Here is a 14,998-nt window from a genome sequence, read left to right as displayed (position 1 = left end):
CAGCTTGGCTCTTGCTGAAACGAGGGTATACCATGTTGCATGGCATCCCCTCCTCACTGGAACAATGTTCCCCAGTCCAGTGTACCTTGTGGGATGGTGGTGGGAAATCAGCACATATGGTTTGTGGGAAGTGAGCAACATCTGGGCACTGACACCTCTCCCCCAACCCGAGTGAACATACAACAATATGATGGTGATGGTGATAATACTTAAAGGGCTTCCAGGTATTATACATGCTTTGATTCTGTGCACTCTCTCACTACAATCCTTACAACAAAGATGTAAAGAGGGTGATTCTTGGCAGCCACATCTTGCAAATTTGGGGATGGAGAAGTGAAGCTGAGAGGGAGTAGCTTCCCTAAGGCAATCTGGTGAGCTCTTGCTAGAGGTGAGATTGGAACCAGAGACGACGACCTGATTCATAGCTCCATCTCTTAGTCACTACGCTATGCAGGCTCTCAGAGATTGTCTGCATTTCAGAATGTGAAGGTTGTCCTCCAAACCACCTTGCTGATTTGGAGCTGTATGAGGGCTAGGCGTAAACTAGAGGACCTTGAGCACTCCTTCTTGACAGTGTACACATGAACAGGGGGTCACCAACTTTTTAAGGCTCACGGGCACCTTTGGCTTTTTGAACGAGTGTCATGTGCGCTCCCTGTTTGGATCGCATCCCATGGGGACAGAAAGTGTGTGCACATGCGCACTTGGCTTTTCTGAGCCAGATGTGTAAAAGCCAGCAGAATTAGTATGAGCCTTGAAAACGATGCAGTGGCAAAAAGGAGGAAGTGGGAAAGAACGACACTCTTCCTCCTATGTACTTTGCAAGGAGGAGAAAGCTAACCATTCTTAAAATAAATAAATAAAACCCTGTTTGTCATGCTCCCTTCCCAATAGCACAGGAGTCTTTTTCTCCCGTTGCTCCATGTGGTGAGTTCTCCCAGCTGCTTGGGCTCCTTGGTTCCATAATATGGAGGCAACTGCAGAAAGAGGCTTCAGGGCATCATTTTATTTCAGGTCGGGCTTCTTAACACTAAGAAGAGTCCTGCTGGATTGGGCCAGTAGCCCATCTATCCCAGCATCCTGCCTTAAAAATGGCTAACCAGATGTATTTGGAAACCCTGCAAGCCGGACATGAACGCAACAGCACTCTCCCCCTCTGGCCGTTTCCAGCAACTGGTGACAGTGGAGGCAAGACGCATCCATCAGAGCGTAAAATCACGGATAGCCTTGCAGACCCTACAAGTGTCCCTATTTTCCAGACACAGTCCCAGATATACAGAAGCCATCCCAGTTTCTGATTTGATCCCGGAATGTCCCACTTTTCCTTAGGAAGTCCCTATTTTCATTGGAGAAATGTTGGAGGGTATGGAGTTAGCCGACCCTGGAGCCAAGGACACATGTACCTATAAAACCTTTCAAAGACTTCTGAAGGCAGCTCTGTATAGGGAAGTTTTTAAAAAAACATTTCATGTTTTATTATGCTTTTATATACAGTGGTACCTCGGGTTAAGTACTTAATTCGTTCCGGAGGTCCGTACTTAACCTGAAACTGTTCTTAACCTGAAGCACCACTTTAGCTAATGGGGCCTCCTGCTGCTGCCACGCCACCGCTGCACGATTTCTGTTCTCATCCTGAAGCAAAGTTATTAACCTGAAGCACTATTTCTGGGTTAGTGGAGTCTGTAACCTGAAGTGTATTTTACCTGAGGTACCACTGTATGTCGGAAGACACCTAGAGTCCTATTCATTACAGTGGTACCTCTGGTTATGTACTTAATTCGTTCCGGAGGTCCATTCTTAACCTGAAAGCGTTCTTAACCTGAGGTACCACTTTAGCTTATAGGGCCTTCTGCTGCCGCTGTGCCGCTGGCGCACAATTCCTGTTCTCATCCTGAGGTAAAGTTCTTAAACTGAGGTACTACTTCCGGGTTAGCACAGTCTGTAACCTGAAGTGTTTGTAACCCGAGGTACCACTGTATTATTAATTAATAGGGCATCCCTAATTTCATCAGAGAAATGTTAGAGGGCATGGCCTTATCCTCCATGCATTTGCGTAATCCTCTTTTGAAGCCATCCAAGCTAATGGCCGTCACTGCCTCCTCTGTGAGTGAGTTCCATAGTTATTCACGGTGTGAATAAGTTCTTCCTTTAGTCCTCCTGAATCTTCCAAGAGTGGGTATTCCCTGAGTGTTATTATGACAGAGGGAGAAAACCATTTCTCTAACTGCTTTCCCCATGCCATGCATGATTATATACACTGCTCTCATGCTCCCCCTCTTACCTGCCTTTGCTCTGAACTTAAAAAAAACACCACACCAACCCGAATATTGTAACCTTTCCTCATAAGGGAGTTGTTCCATCCCCTTGAGGCAGTGCAATCAGAGAGAGAAGTTGAAAGGAGTAAGAAAGGTAAAGCTGCCCTTTGATCATCTCTGGGTTTTTAAAACCCTGTCATGAATATCTCTTGCAAAACTATACAGTAGGGGTGGGAAACCTGTAGCATAGGAAGTTTCTCCTAATATTCTGTGTGGAGGTAGGGCTTCTGTTCTCATGTAGAAGGTCCTAGTCATAATTTACATGCTTCTAGTTGTGCTTTTAGGGACGCGGGTGGCACTGTGGGTTAAACCACAGAGCCTAGGACTTGTCGATCAGAAGGTTGGCGGTTTGAATCCCCGTGACGGGGTGAGCTCCCGTTGCTCGGTCCCTGCTCCTGCCAACCTAGCAGTTCGAAACCACGTCAAAGTGCAAGTAGATAAATAGGTACCACTCCGGCAGGAAGGTAAACGGCGTTTCCGTGCGCTGCTCTGGTTCGCCAGAAGCGGCTTAGTCATGCTGGCCACATGACCCGGAAGCTGTACGCCGGCTCCCTCGCAACCCCAAAGTCGGCCACGACTGGACCTAATAGTCAAGGGTCCCTTTGCCTTTAGTTGTGCTTTTGCAACCCACCTTTGATGAGGCCAATATCCAGCTGTGGGTCCTGACAGTGGCGTAGCCTGGCTTGCTGGCACCCAGGGCATGCGTAAATGGAGTATAAATGGAGCCCATTGTGCCAGCCCAGCCCTCACCAGCGAAGGTGCTGGATCGAACCCTCACCAGAGAAAAAAAGGGGCCGCGCTGCCGGACCGCACAGGGGGAGCCTGGCCGGATGATGCAACCCTTGGCAGGCGAATCCCCCTGAAGCCTGCGGAGACAAGTGCTGGGCTGGGCCACTCTGGGATCTTCCCTTGCCCGCCTCCCTCCCTCCACGTCCACTTAGCAACTGGGGACTGCGTCAATCAAGGAGCAAGTGAGTGCTGGCCTGGCAGCCATTCAGCAAGGGGGCCTGGGTCGCAGAAGCGAGGCCAGGCTGGTTTCCAGGGCCCAGAGACCCCCAGCGCCTGACAGGGAAGGACGGGGAGATGAGGATAGTGCCTGCCAGGATGTGCCTGGCTGGGACAGGGATCCCTGCAGAAGCCGGTGCCTGTGTGTGGGCACCTGGTTCATGCCCCTTCAAAATTGTGCACCTGGGGCTACGGCCCCCCTGGCCCTGGGACCAGTTGAAGACTAGTGATGTACAAAATACTGAGCTGGATCAATGGCCTTGACTTGGTATAACACAGTTTCCTAAGATCTAATCCTTCCCTCTGGATCTCTTCAGGGAGATGACAGATTATTTACAGCCAGTGTAACAAGGACTTCAGCAAAATCTATAGTATAGCTTGAAAATGGCACAAAGTAGGCAAGAGAAATGCCAGTGTGGTTAAGCATCACACAGTCCCTTGTTTGTTTATTTATTACTTGCCCTCCTCCCGCAAGGTCCCAGGTGGGTCACAACATTTAAGCGCACAATTAAAAACAGTTTAAAACAAGTTGCAATCATAACAATAAGGTGGGTCCTGAAAAGATATGTACACCTCAAGTGTCAAAAGCCAGGTCAAGGATAAAGGCCAAGTAGACATCCTCCCCCCGCCAAAACCATCTTCCAAATGACATCAAATGAAGAGATGTAGAATTATCTGCCCTTAGAAGAGGCTCATGAGAGGGACACAAGGGCAGGACAGTAAATTACAGTGCACAGGACTGAAACAGAAACCCTCCTCTGCAGATTTGGCCTCAGGGCTGCCTTTCATGATTTAAGGCATTTCTCACAGCTACCCTGCTGTCTTTTGAACCAGCCCCTTTACCTGTCCTGTCCCTTTAAAAGTTGCTGATCTGCAGCGATTAGCAGGTGGGTCCTGCTTTATCTCCCAAGCTATGGAAAGTTTCACCTATTGCTTTCTGCAAATCAATCCTCTATTAAAGGTACAGGAGCAAGTCAGGACGTTCCTTTCTTGTGTCCCAACTTTCCTGGCCAGCTGGCATTCCTGACTGACCGTTGCAGGACGGAAAATGGAAGGGAATGGCATGTCCTTCAAGAGGGCGTGTCTGTCTGTCTGAAACCCTGAATAGAAACGCTCTATACGGCAACATTTTTGGGGGGTGGGAAGAGGCAGGAATGGAAAAACCCATGTAAAATGGTCACCGCCTGTACGCTAAAACACTGCAAAAGCCTGGACGCACACCAGCATTTACTTGGTACCAATGTGGTGAGAGCTTCAGCAACACCCACTTGCAAAGGGAGGGTAAAACCACAAAGCCCCCCCCCCCCCCCCAGAGAAGAAGGTTGCTGGGATTCTTGCAGTGAATGCTGAATTAATGTATCCGGAAAAACCACTTCTGTTCTTTAGCGAGTGTGCATGCTCAGGGTCACTTATCGCCCATTCTGTTTTTGCTTTTAAAAGATCACAAGCATGCACCCTGACTTTGTAAATTGAAAGCACATCTGTGGGCCACAGGAAAACCCATATATATGCTTTGTTTTAAAGGAGAAGACCACTCCAAGGCAGACTACCCCCCAGGGCTAGTGTTCAAGCATGCACGCACTAAATTAAAATGCTGTAGGCTTTTACTCAGAAGAAGAAGAAAGAAGAAAATCTGGCTTTACTGAAAAAAGTCAGGCAATACCATGATTCCACCTCGCAACATTTATGGCACCAGGCTTGGGGGTCAAAAACAGAGTGTCTGGTTGGCATCTGTCAACTCACTTAGAATTGTGGAATTGTAGAGTTGAAAGGTAGGGTTAAACCACAGAGCCTAGGACTTGCCAATCAGAAGGTCGGTGGTTCGAATTCACGCGACGTGGTGAGCTCCCGTTGCTCCGTCCTTGCTCCTGCCAACCTAGCAGTTCGGAAGCATGTCACAGTACAAGTAGATAAATAGGTACCACTCCGGAGGGAAGGTAAATGGCCTTTCCGTGCACAGCTCTGGTTCTCCAGAAGCAGCTTAGTCATGTTGGCCACATGACCCGGAAGCTGTACGCTGGCTCCCTCAGCCAATAAAGTGAGATGAGTGCCGCAACCCGAGAGTCGGCCACGATTGGACCTAACGGTCAGGGGTCCCTTTACCTTTAGCGTTGAAAGATACCTCTAGGGTCATCTAGTCCAACCCTCTGCAGTGCAGGTATCTCAACTAAAGCATCCATGAGAGATGGCCATCATACCTTTGCATAAAAACCTCAAGGGAAGGAGAATCCAGCGCCTGCCAAAGGAGTCTGTTCCACTGTCGAACAGCTTACTGTCAGAAAGTTCTTCTTGATGTTTACGTGGAAACTCCTTTTCTGTAACTTGAATCCATTGAGTAGCACCTTAAAGACCAACTAAGTTAGTTCTTGGTATGAGCTTTCATGTGCATGCACACTTCTTCAGATACGAAGAAGTATCTGAAGAAGTGTGCATGCACATGGTATCTGAAGAAGTGTGCATGCACATGAAAGCTCATACCAAGAACTGACTTAGTTGGTCTTTAAGGTGCTACTGGAAGGAATTTTTTTTGTTTTGACTATGGCAGACCAACACGGCTACCTATCTGTAATTGAATCCATTGGCTTGAGTCCTGCCCTCCAGACTAAGGGAAAACAAGCATACTCCATCTTCCATGTGACAGCTCTTTAGATCTTTGAAGATGGCTCTCATATCTCCTCTCAGTACTCCTCTTTTCCAGGCTAAACATGCTCAATCCCTCAACCGTTCCTCATAAGGCTTGGTTTCCAGACCTTCCAGATCATCCTGGTCGCCCTACTCTGCACATGTTCCAGCTTGTCAATATCCTCCTTAAATTGAGGTGCCCAGAACTGGACACAATATTGCAGGTCTGACCCAAGGCAGAATAGAGTTGCTTCTCTTTTTCTGGACACTATACTTCTGTTGATGCATCCTAGAATAGCATTTGTTTTTTGTTGCTGCGTCACACTGTTGACTATTTTAAGCTTGTGGTCCACCAGGACCCCTAGAGCCTTTTCACACGTACTAGCAAGCCTCCATCTTATATTTGTGCAGCTGGTTTTTCCTGCCTAAGTGTAGAGCCTTACATTTGTCGCTATTGAAATTCATCTTGTTAGTTCTTCAACCTGTTCAGGTCATCTTGAATCCCAATTCTGTCTTCTGTGGCATTAGCTACTACCTCCCAGTTTGGTGTCACCTGCAAGTTTGATTAACAGATTAACAGATTTGGACTATAAAGAAGAGTAAAGACATAAAATCCACACAGAAACATTCTATTTGGACTTAAACTCACCTGCAGAATGAACGCAGAGGCTGTTGAAAATAACGAAGGATTAACATCAGAATGTCTTAAGGGAGTTTTTGTAATATTTTGAAATGCAGTAGAACTATGAGATGATTAGGATTCCCTCTGAAGCATGGGAAGTCAGCTAAAAAAATAATAATTTATAATTAGGCATAACATTGGGATTTGTTTGATTATTGGATACTTTGTATAATTTGGAATATGTAATTTGGTTTGATTGGAAAATTTAAATAAATATTATTATTATTTTAAAAGGTTTGATTAACATCCCCTCAATTCCTTCATCAAACTCATTTATAAAGATGTTGAACAGCAACAGGCTCAGGACAGAACCCTGCAACACTCCACTTGTCACTTTTTTCCAGGATGACAAGGAACCATTAGTGAGCGCTCTTTGAGTTCCGTCAGTCAACTAGCCACAAATCCACCTTACAGTAACCTCCTCCAGCACACATTTTACCAACTTATCCACAAGAATAACGGAGGACTCACAGATTGAGTGTTTAATTATCTGGTCTAGGACCTTTCCTGGTATCAATGCCAAGCTCACGGGTCAGTAGTTACTTGTGTCTTCCTTTTTCCCTTTTTTGAAGATGGGGACATTTGCCCACAGGAAAACTTGCCTGTTCTCCAAGAATTCTCAAAGATCATAGACAGAGGCTCTGAAATTAAACACTAAAGGCAGAGAGAATTTAAAGAAAAAGTCCCCATGAAGATTGAGCATTCGCACAAGTATGAAATGTTCAGTGTCATTTGGAATGGAGTAGCCTAGAGCTGGGCATGGATCGCAGGCTGGGATCTTGAACAGAAACACTTCTGATAGAAAGTAAGGATATACTGCAACATTTTGTTGTAGGTTCTAGCTGTGTTCTGATGTTCTTGGGAAGTTTCCTGTGCTGTCAAATGCAGCTGCCCATTCTCACTTGCTGCCTCTTTTGCCTGAAACGCCACCCCCTTTGTGAAGCCAACCCCCCACTTCTTTCCCATGGTTCCTGTCATAGCTGTCAACTTTCAGATTTAAAAATAAGGCATCAGCAGCCTCACCTGTCCCGGGGACAGTCTATGGGATATCTAACAATCAGGGGATAGCAGCGGGAAACGGCGCTGGAATAAGGGAATTTCCTGCAAAAAAAGGGAAGGTTGACACCTATGCTTCCTGTAAAACTCACCTTTTCAGAGAAGCCTGAACTTAAATGAAGCCCATGCACTTATTGCTGCATCTGTGCACATTCACCACTCATAAAGCTAGCTTGATTGTTCAATTCCATCCTTCTGTATGCCCCCTCTTGTTAGCTTTGCACACTGTCAACATTTAGATTGACAGTGTGCTCTGTCTTTTTGCTTGTAATACTCTTGTGAAGTGCTATATACACAACACTAATAACTATTCCCCAAATACCACTGGGTCATCCCTCAACTATATCGGGCAAGCCGAAACACCTGGCATCTTTACATCCCTCACTTCATTCATTCATTATGAGTTGTTAATCACCTTATATGGAATGTTATATATACACTAGCTTCAGTCGTATTCCACTGGATGGCTCAGTTGGTTAGAGTGTAGTGCTGATGACACCAAGTTTGCAGGTTCGATCGCCATAAGGAATAGTTACATATTCCTGAATTGCAGGGGGTAGGACTGGATGATCTTTGGGGTCCCTTCCAACTCCATGATTTTATGAACCCAGTTTCAAGGTGATGCACCATCTTAAGAATAAAAGGTAAAGGTAAAGGGACCCCTGACCATTAGGTCCAGTCATGACCGACTCTGGGGTTGCGGCGCTCATCTCGCTTTATTGGCCGAGGGAGCCAGTGTACAGCTTCCGGGTCATGTGGCCAGAATGACTAAGCCGCTTCTGGCGTACCAGAGCAGGGCACGGAAACGCTGTTTACCTTCCCGCCAGAGCAGTACCTATTTATCTACTTGCACTTTGACGTGGTTTTGAACTGCTAGGTTGGCAGGAGCAGGGACCGAGAAACAGGAGCTCACCCCGTCGCGGGGATTTGAACCGCCAACCTTCTGATCGGCAAGTCCTAGGCTCTGTGGTTTAACCCACAGTGCCACCCACGTCCCTATCTTAAGAATAGTATCCACGAATTACAAAATGTAGTAGTTAAAACACAATGAAGAAATTTACAACGACTATCATAGCAATAACTTATCACACAAAAAATAATTTCCAGAATATCAAGGGAGAGAAATTGTCCATGCATATTAAAATCTCTTTGCAGAAAACAGCGGGAGGGGCAACATTATCACTCCCCTAACCAGCACAGTTCCAGTGTTGCTGTTTCATGCATATCATATACATGTGTGTACGCATACATACACCCGCGTAACGTGCATAAATGCCGGCTGGCAACACTTGCCAGGAAGAGTCAGTCCTCTGGCATATGCCGCTGAGTTGCATCAGGCCTAGCAGATGCCGGGTGTTCCTCAGGCCAATAGATGGCGCCCTCTGCACAAGGCAGCTCTTAGCAGCCAGGGAAGGTGGGGGAAGCGACTTCCACGCAGCAGCTGGAAGAAAACCTTAACCCTTCCTGTTTCTCAGCTGTGCTGGGAGCAACACAATTTTTCAGGGCTTGCAGAGCAAAGGAAAGTTAGTGGCACTAGATGCCAACCCTCCCACAGGAAGGGGAATTAGGTAGGTGGGACCCTTTTCTACCTGTGCATAGCTGCACACACCTCTTGCCAAAGTTATCTGTCCTGTGGATCTCTTGAATTTAATAAGTAAAAATAAAGCCATGGGAGTCTGCTCTTCTTTTGCAGCTGGGCACCCTGTCATCAGTTGCCTTGATGAAGTTGTGCCTCTGAAGCTTAGATCTGGGAATCACTGGCCAGCCCTGGAATAGCGGGCCATGCAAGAACAATATCTGTGCCACCGCAAGCCCCTTGGAGGAAGGTTACAGCACACAGAACCATTTCCCCTTATTTCAAATGTTCAGGTGTGAGTGCCATTGTTTAAACAGCCAAAACAGCTCGACCCACAAAAGGGAGATGTCGGCAGACATGGAGAAATCCTGGGATCTGCAGTAGAACAAGTATATATATTTTGGAGGAAGACAAAGCTAAATCATAAGGGTGGGATAAAACCCCAACGTGGTCCAACTGAGCATGCTTAGTTGCTACAGAATGATGACTCGTCGGGATGGAATGAAGTAAGTTGGAGAGGGCATGGCTTACTGACTCGAACATGCCATGCTGCAACATTTTGTTGCAGCAGGACACCTTTGTACATGCAATTTCAAAAGCGGTAAACGAACTTCTCAACTCTTAAGTGGCACTGCCAGCAGCCAAGTCATGCTGAAAAAAGAAAGTTGTGAGAAAATGAGGTGCTTTCAGGGTACTCAAGCAGTGACCCATTACATCCTGTGCTATTTAGGCAAGTACACTTTGCTTATGCTCAGAGGGGCACTTTAATTCCCCCCCCCCCACATTCTAGAATGGAATACTTGTACTAAAAATAGATCTCAAGGGCAAAGCTCTGGCTCAGCCCGAAGCCTGAATTTTAACAGGAGTGAGAAGGGCTGTCTCCAATTCTTGCATGTCATGATTGATAATGGCGAGTGTTTGTTCTCTTATTCTGTTATCTTACTGCCGGGGCTGGAGGCAGGGTGCTTCTGCAGATCAGTTGCTGGAAACTGCAGGAGGGGAGAGGCCTGTGCATAAGCTCCTGTTTGTGGGCTTCCCATGGGCATCTAGTTGGCCACCGTGAGAACAGGATGCTAGACTAGGTGGGCCACCGATCCAATCCACTGGGGTTATTTGAATGTTCTTATCTTGAGAACTTCACGGCATAAAGAACAGTTGCATTCATATCCAAATGCGGTGGGGAACCAGGGATCCTCCAGATGTTATTGGACTCCAAATCCTATCAACCTCAGCCAGCATGGCTGATAGTCAAGGATGTTGGGAGTTGCAGTCCAATAACATTCGGAGAGGGGCATAGCTGTCAACTGTCCCTTATTTGGCGGGAAACTCCCTTATCCTAGCGCCGTGTCCCGCTGCTGTCCCGGATTGATGATGTCCCTTAAATTCCCTTGGTTTCATGCTCACCCGGCTCGGGAGGAAAGCAGCAGCTCGAGGTCCTCTGCCGCGAGCACGAGCTGCCGCGTCTCCGTCTTTCCCCTTTCCCCCTCAGGGGCGCATCGTGAGGAGACGGCAGGCAGCCCCTCCCTTGCGAGACTTCTGCTGCACTGCCAGGGGAAGCTGGAGGCGGCCCGAGGAAGGAGGAAGAGGAAGGACGCAGAAGGGTGGCGCTTCAGCGGCCACCACGGCGCCGCAATCGCCTCATGCCGGGCTCGTGGGCGAGAGTCTCTCTTCCTCCCTCCCTCTCTCTCGGGTGGGGAAGGGCCGATGGAACTCCTCACGCCAGGATGACGGCAGCCCCGACGTGCATAAGCTAAGTAAAGTCCCTTATTTGGGCTGCTGATCCCTTATTTTCAAGGCTGCTGGTCCCTTATTTTCAAATCTGTAAGTTGACACGGGGGGGGGGGGGGGAGGTTCCCCACTTCTGATATACCACCGGCAGATCATCGCAAAAAAACACAAGGAGGAACACAACCTTCTCCACTCTATTCACACACCATGTATGTCTACTAAAGTCTATTTTGTCATCACCTCTTTATTCCCCTTTTCCTCCAAGGAGCTCAAGGTAGCATATATATGTCCCTTCATTCTGTCCTCACAACAACCCTGGAAGGTAGGTTGGACTGAGAGATGAGAATGACTGGTCCAAGAACACTGAGTGAGCTTTGTGGCTCTGTGAGAAAATTGACTCTCCCTTGTGTTATTTTTAACTCCTCTAACAGCTACACCCCAAATGCCAGACTTGTAACCCAGATATTGTACCATCTTTACCTTTAACAATGCATAGCCAGGGGAAGATGGGGCTCCCTGCCCAGTTCTTTCCATCACCCATCCTTCTCTCTGCAAAACTTGGGTTCTGCTTGGTTTAATAGACAAACTTGTTTCAGCCATCCTTTTACAAACACGGTGATATAAACATGTGGATTTCATAGGTCACTAGAATGCCCAAAGCATTTTTCATTCATTAGCTCACCTGTCTTTAGCACAGCCCTGCAAGGTAGGTCAGTATTATGTCGTCCCCCATTTTGCAGATGTGGGGGGTGGCAGCTAGTGCAAATCCTTCAGGCAGGACCAAGAACTGGACCATACATCAGTCAGCGTTCCAGTCCTTTCCTACAGCTGCACAAAGCTGGACTGGCGTCAGCTGCTCTCAGGATGGCGTATTGATTTTTGGAAACAGTTCATTTATAACCATTGGGTAGTTGAACTTTCACCCTGTCATTTCCTCCTGATGTTTCTGGGAATTGCTGGAGAGAGGGCTTTGGGGCTTATTTAACAGGAGGTTACAGGAGCCGAGCAACAGCAAGCAAGGCATGTTGGTGGTTTAACACACACTTGCCTTCCTGGCGAGGGTTTGGCGAGGGCAGCCAGCCCAGGCAGAAGGTGGCACCGGCTACAGGCTTGGCTGGAGGAAAACTGACAAAGTGGGAGTTTAGCTACAGGCCAGCATTATTATTCTTTGCCAGTTTGGTTTAGTTTTTAGCCACAGGTGGGCTTAGCCCATGTCCGAGATTTCCATTGTTCTATACAGCTCAGCCAAACTGAAAAATCTGCGTGCCAAATGGCAAAAGCTCTTTGCAGGCTGAGTTGAGAGATCTTAATGGGTGTTAGAAGATTTCACTTGAAGGTGCTTTGACATTTATAGATGAATTTGTATATCTATATTTAGCTGTATAAGCAGTGAGGGCTGGAGCACATTGAGGCTGGTAGGGTGGAAAGCGGGGAGCTCAACAGAAGGTGAAATCAAAGACAATGACAAGCAGTGCCACTCCCTGGGCCTGCTGTAAGTAAGACGACAGGCAGGTGGTGGCTGGCTGAGGACAGACTGAGGCTGGTGGAGCAGTGCCCCATTTGCCCCTAATAAACTTGCCCTGCATATAATGCGATTCTCTTTAGCCCAGGGATGAGCAACTTGGGGCTCTTCAAGATGTCAGGTAAAGGTAAAGGTACCCCTGACCATTAGGTCCAGTCGTGGCCGACTCTGGGGTTGCGGCGCTCATCTCGCTTTATTGGCCGAGGGAGCCGGTGTACAGAGCAGCGCACGGAAACGCTGTTTATCTTCCCGCCGGAGTGGTACCTATTTATCTACTTGCACTTTGAGGTGCTTTCGAACTGCTAGGTTGGCAGGAGCAGGGACCGAGCAATGGGAGCTCACCCCGTTGCGGGGATTCGAACCGCAGACCTTCTGATTGGCAAGTCCTAGGCTCTGTGGTTTAACCCACAGCACCACCCGCTGGATTGCAACTCCCATCAGCCTCAGTCAGCACTGTCAATGGAGAGGGGTGATGGGAGTTGTGGTCCAACCACATCTGGAAGGCCGCAGGATCCCCATTCCTGCTCTAGGAGACACTGCGCTGAACAGAGTCCTTAAAAAACCCCCAATAAGGTTATGGAGATCTTCCAAAGCAGACCAGACAAACACCTGCCTAGGATGTTGGGACAGGGATCCTTATACTCTAGAATACAGAGTCAGAGGCATGGGATACATATAACCTGTTTGCTCTGTTCAGCCACTGTGATCCCAAGTTTTGACACAAGCTGCTGCCTTAAACGGATGCTCGGTTCCATTTAGCCCAGCTCTGCCTGTTCTGATGGGCGGCAGTTCTCCAAGATTGCAAGCAAAGGTCTTTCCTCATGCTGTTACTGCTGAGATGCTTTTAATTAGGTGCTAGGGATCGAGTCTGTCAGACAAAGCACCTGCCCAGTGCTGGGCTAGTCTCCTTCAGCCAGATGTCCTTTCGCTCATCAGAAGGCCTGTCAATACCTTGAGATGGCACAAGCCAGGAGGAACCGCTCTCGAGAGGCCAGCAGGGTATCTGCACCTTCAAAATATTTGTGTCTCAGAGTGACTCACAGCTCTGATCCCTTAAACACCTACTTGATGCTAGCAACCCTGCACACAAGAGGCCATCGCTGGGGAGAGGGGAGTCTGTTAGGACAGAACTGATAAGGCCTGAGTGTCGACAGAAGCAATAACGAGGCCTGTCCACTTCTGCTCATTATCGGGTGGCGGCAGGGATTATTCTGGAATGCAAAGGGAGCGAAAACAGCATGTGGAGATCAACACGCTCTTCATTCCCTGGATTCTCTCTGCTGCGGAGTCCTGACTTGGGAGAGGGGAATCCCATCATTTAACAATGCTAGCTGCATTCTTCACACATGGGCAGTTTGGGTGCAGTAAACATGCTTTCCTCTGTGAGATGTTCAATGCATTTTTGTTTTGCAGACTGATCAGCTGTACCCAGTATTCTGCTGTGCAACTCCTCCTATCCTCCAAATGGCTTGGCGTTAGGTGCAGGTCACACAGGATTTGCAGTCCAACAGCCTGATCCTATGGTCAGCTGTGCCCATTAAAGCCTAGGCAGAATCAGGTCCTATTATTACCATGAATTTCTTAATTGCCTTCTGAGCCACCGTCCGAAGGTGATTTACACATAAATCATAGTATTACACCTGCAGGCAAAGTCCATGGAAGGAATTATGTGTCAGTTTGCATGAATGGGGTGTCAGGTCTGTGTGTACGTATGTCAGGACCAATTACAAATTCCTGGTAGCTGAAAGATAACCAAGAAAGGTAACCTTTTAGAGCTTTCCCCAACCTGGTGCCCTCCAGATGTTTTGGACTACAACTCCCATCAGCTCCTGCTGGCACATTTTGACTGCCACCAAAGGAGGCATAATCCAAAACATATGGTGGGCACCAGGTTGGCGAAGGCTGGTGCGTGTATGAGATTTCAGCCTAAGTAGAAACATGCTGGTCCTCTTTTTCACGCCCACATTCCGTTTTCCTAATGCAGTCAGGTAGATCAGTATCTGGGTTTATTTCGAAGATCAATTATGTCTGCCTGTATTTATACTCAGGTAGGTAGCCGTGCTGGTCGGATAAAGTTGAAATATATAAAAAAATTAAAAAATTGTCCAGTAGCACCTTAGAGTCCAACTATGTTCTTGGTATAAGCTTTTGTGTACGTTTTGGAGTATGCCTCCTTTGGTAGCAGTCAAAATGTGTCAAATTATCTATCTATCTATCTATCTATCTATCTATCTATCTATCTATATCTATCTAATCTCGACTGTATTTATACTGTTGGACCCAAGGACTGAACGCTACGTGGATGGAAGACACGGCCTCCAGTCTAGCCTAAACAGCGCTCATTCACTTATTGTGATAGCTGATCCACAAAGCAGTGAACTAGCTCTCTGCACATGCTCAGATGCACCCCTGCCGTTTGCAAATTCCGGGCTCGTTCCTAGCTCCATTCATGCCTCGCTCACCTCCATTCATTCCAACCCCCCTCCTGCCTT

At 47.5% G+C, this 14,998-nt stretch overlaps 1 long non-coding RNA gene across 1 annotated transcript in view; it reads left to right on the top strand.

Moving 5' to 3' along the window:
• The window catches only part of LOC310839989, a 265,711-nt gene that overhangs the window by 175,028 nt on the left and 75,685 nt on the right, over positions 1–14,998 (top strand). Inside the window, exon 2 of the long non-coding RNA XR_014561728.1 lies at positions 8,331–8,415. This is a non-coding gene — a long non-coding RNA (uncharacterized lncRNA). The remainder of the gene's footprint in view (positions 1–8,330; positions 8,416–14,998) is intronic.

Source organism: Podarcis gaigeae, assembly GCF_964106915.1.
Source record: "Podarcis gaigeae genome assembly, chromosome: 2".
NCBI lineage: Eukaryota > Metazoa > Chordata > Lepidosauria > Squamata > Lacertidae > Podarcis > Podarcis gaigeae.
The sequence above is the reverse complement of the archived record's forward strand: the minus strand, read 5'-3'. Positions and strand labels throughout refer to the sequence as shown.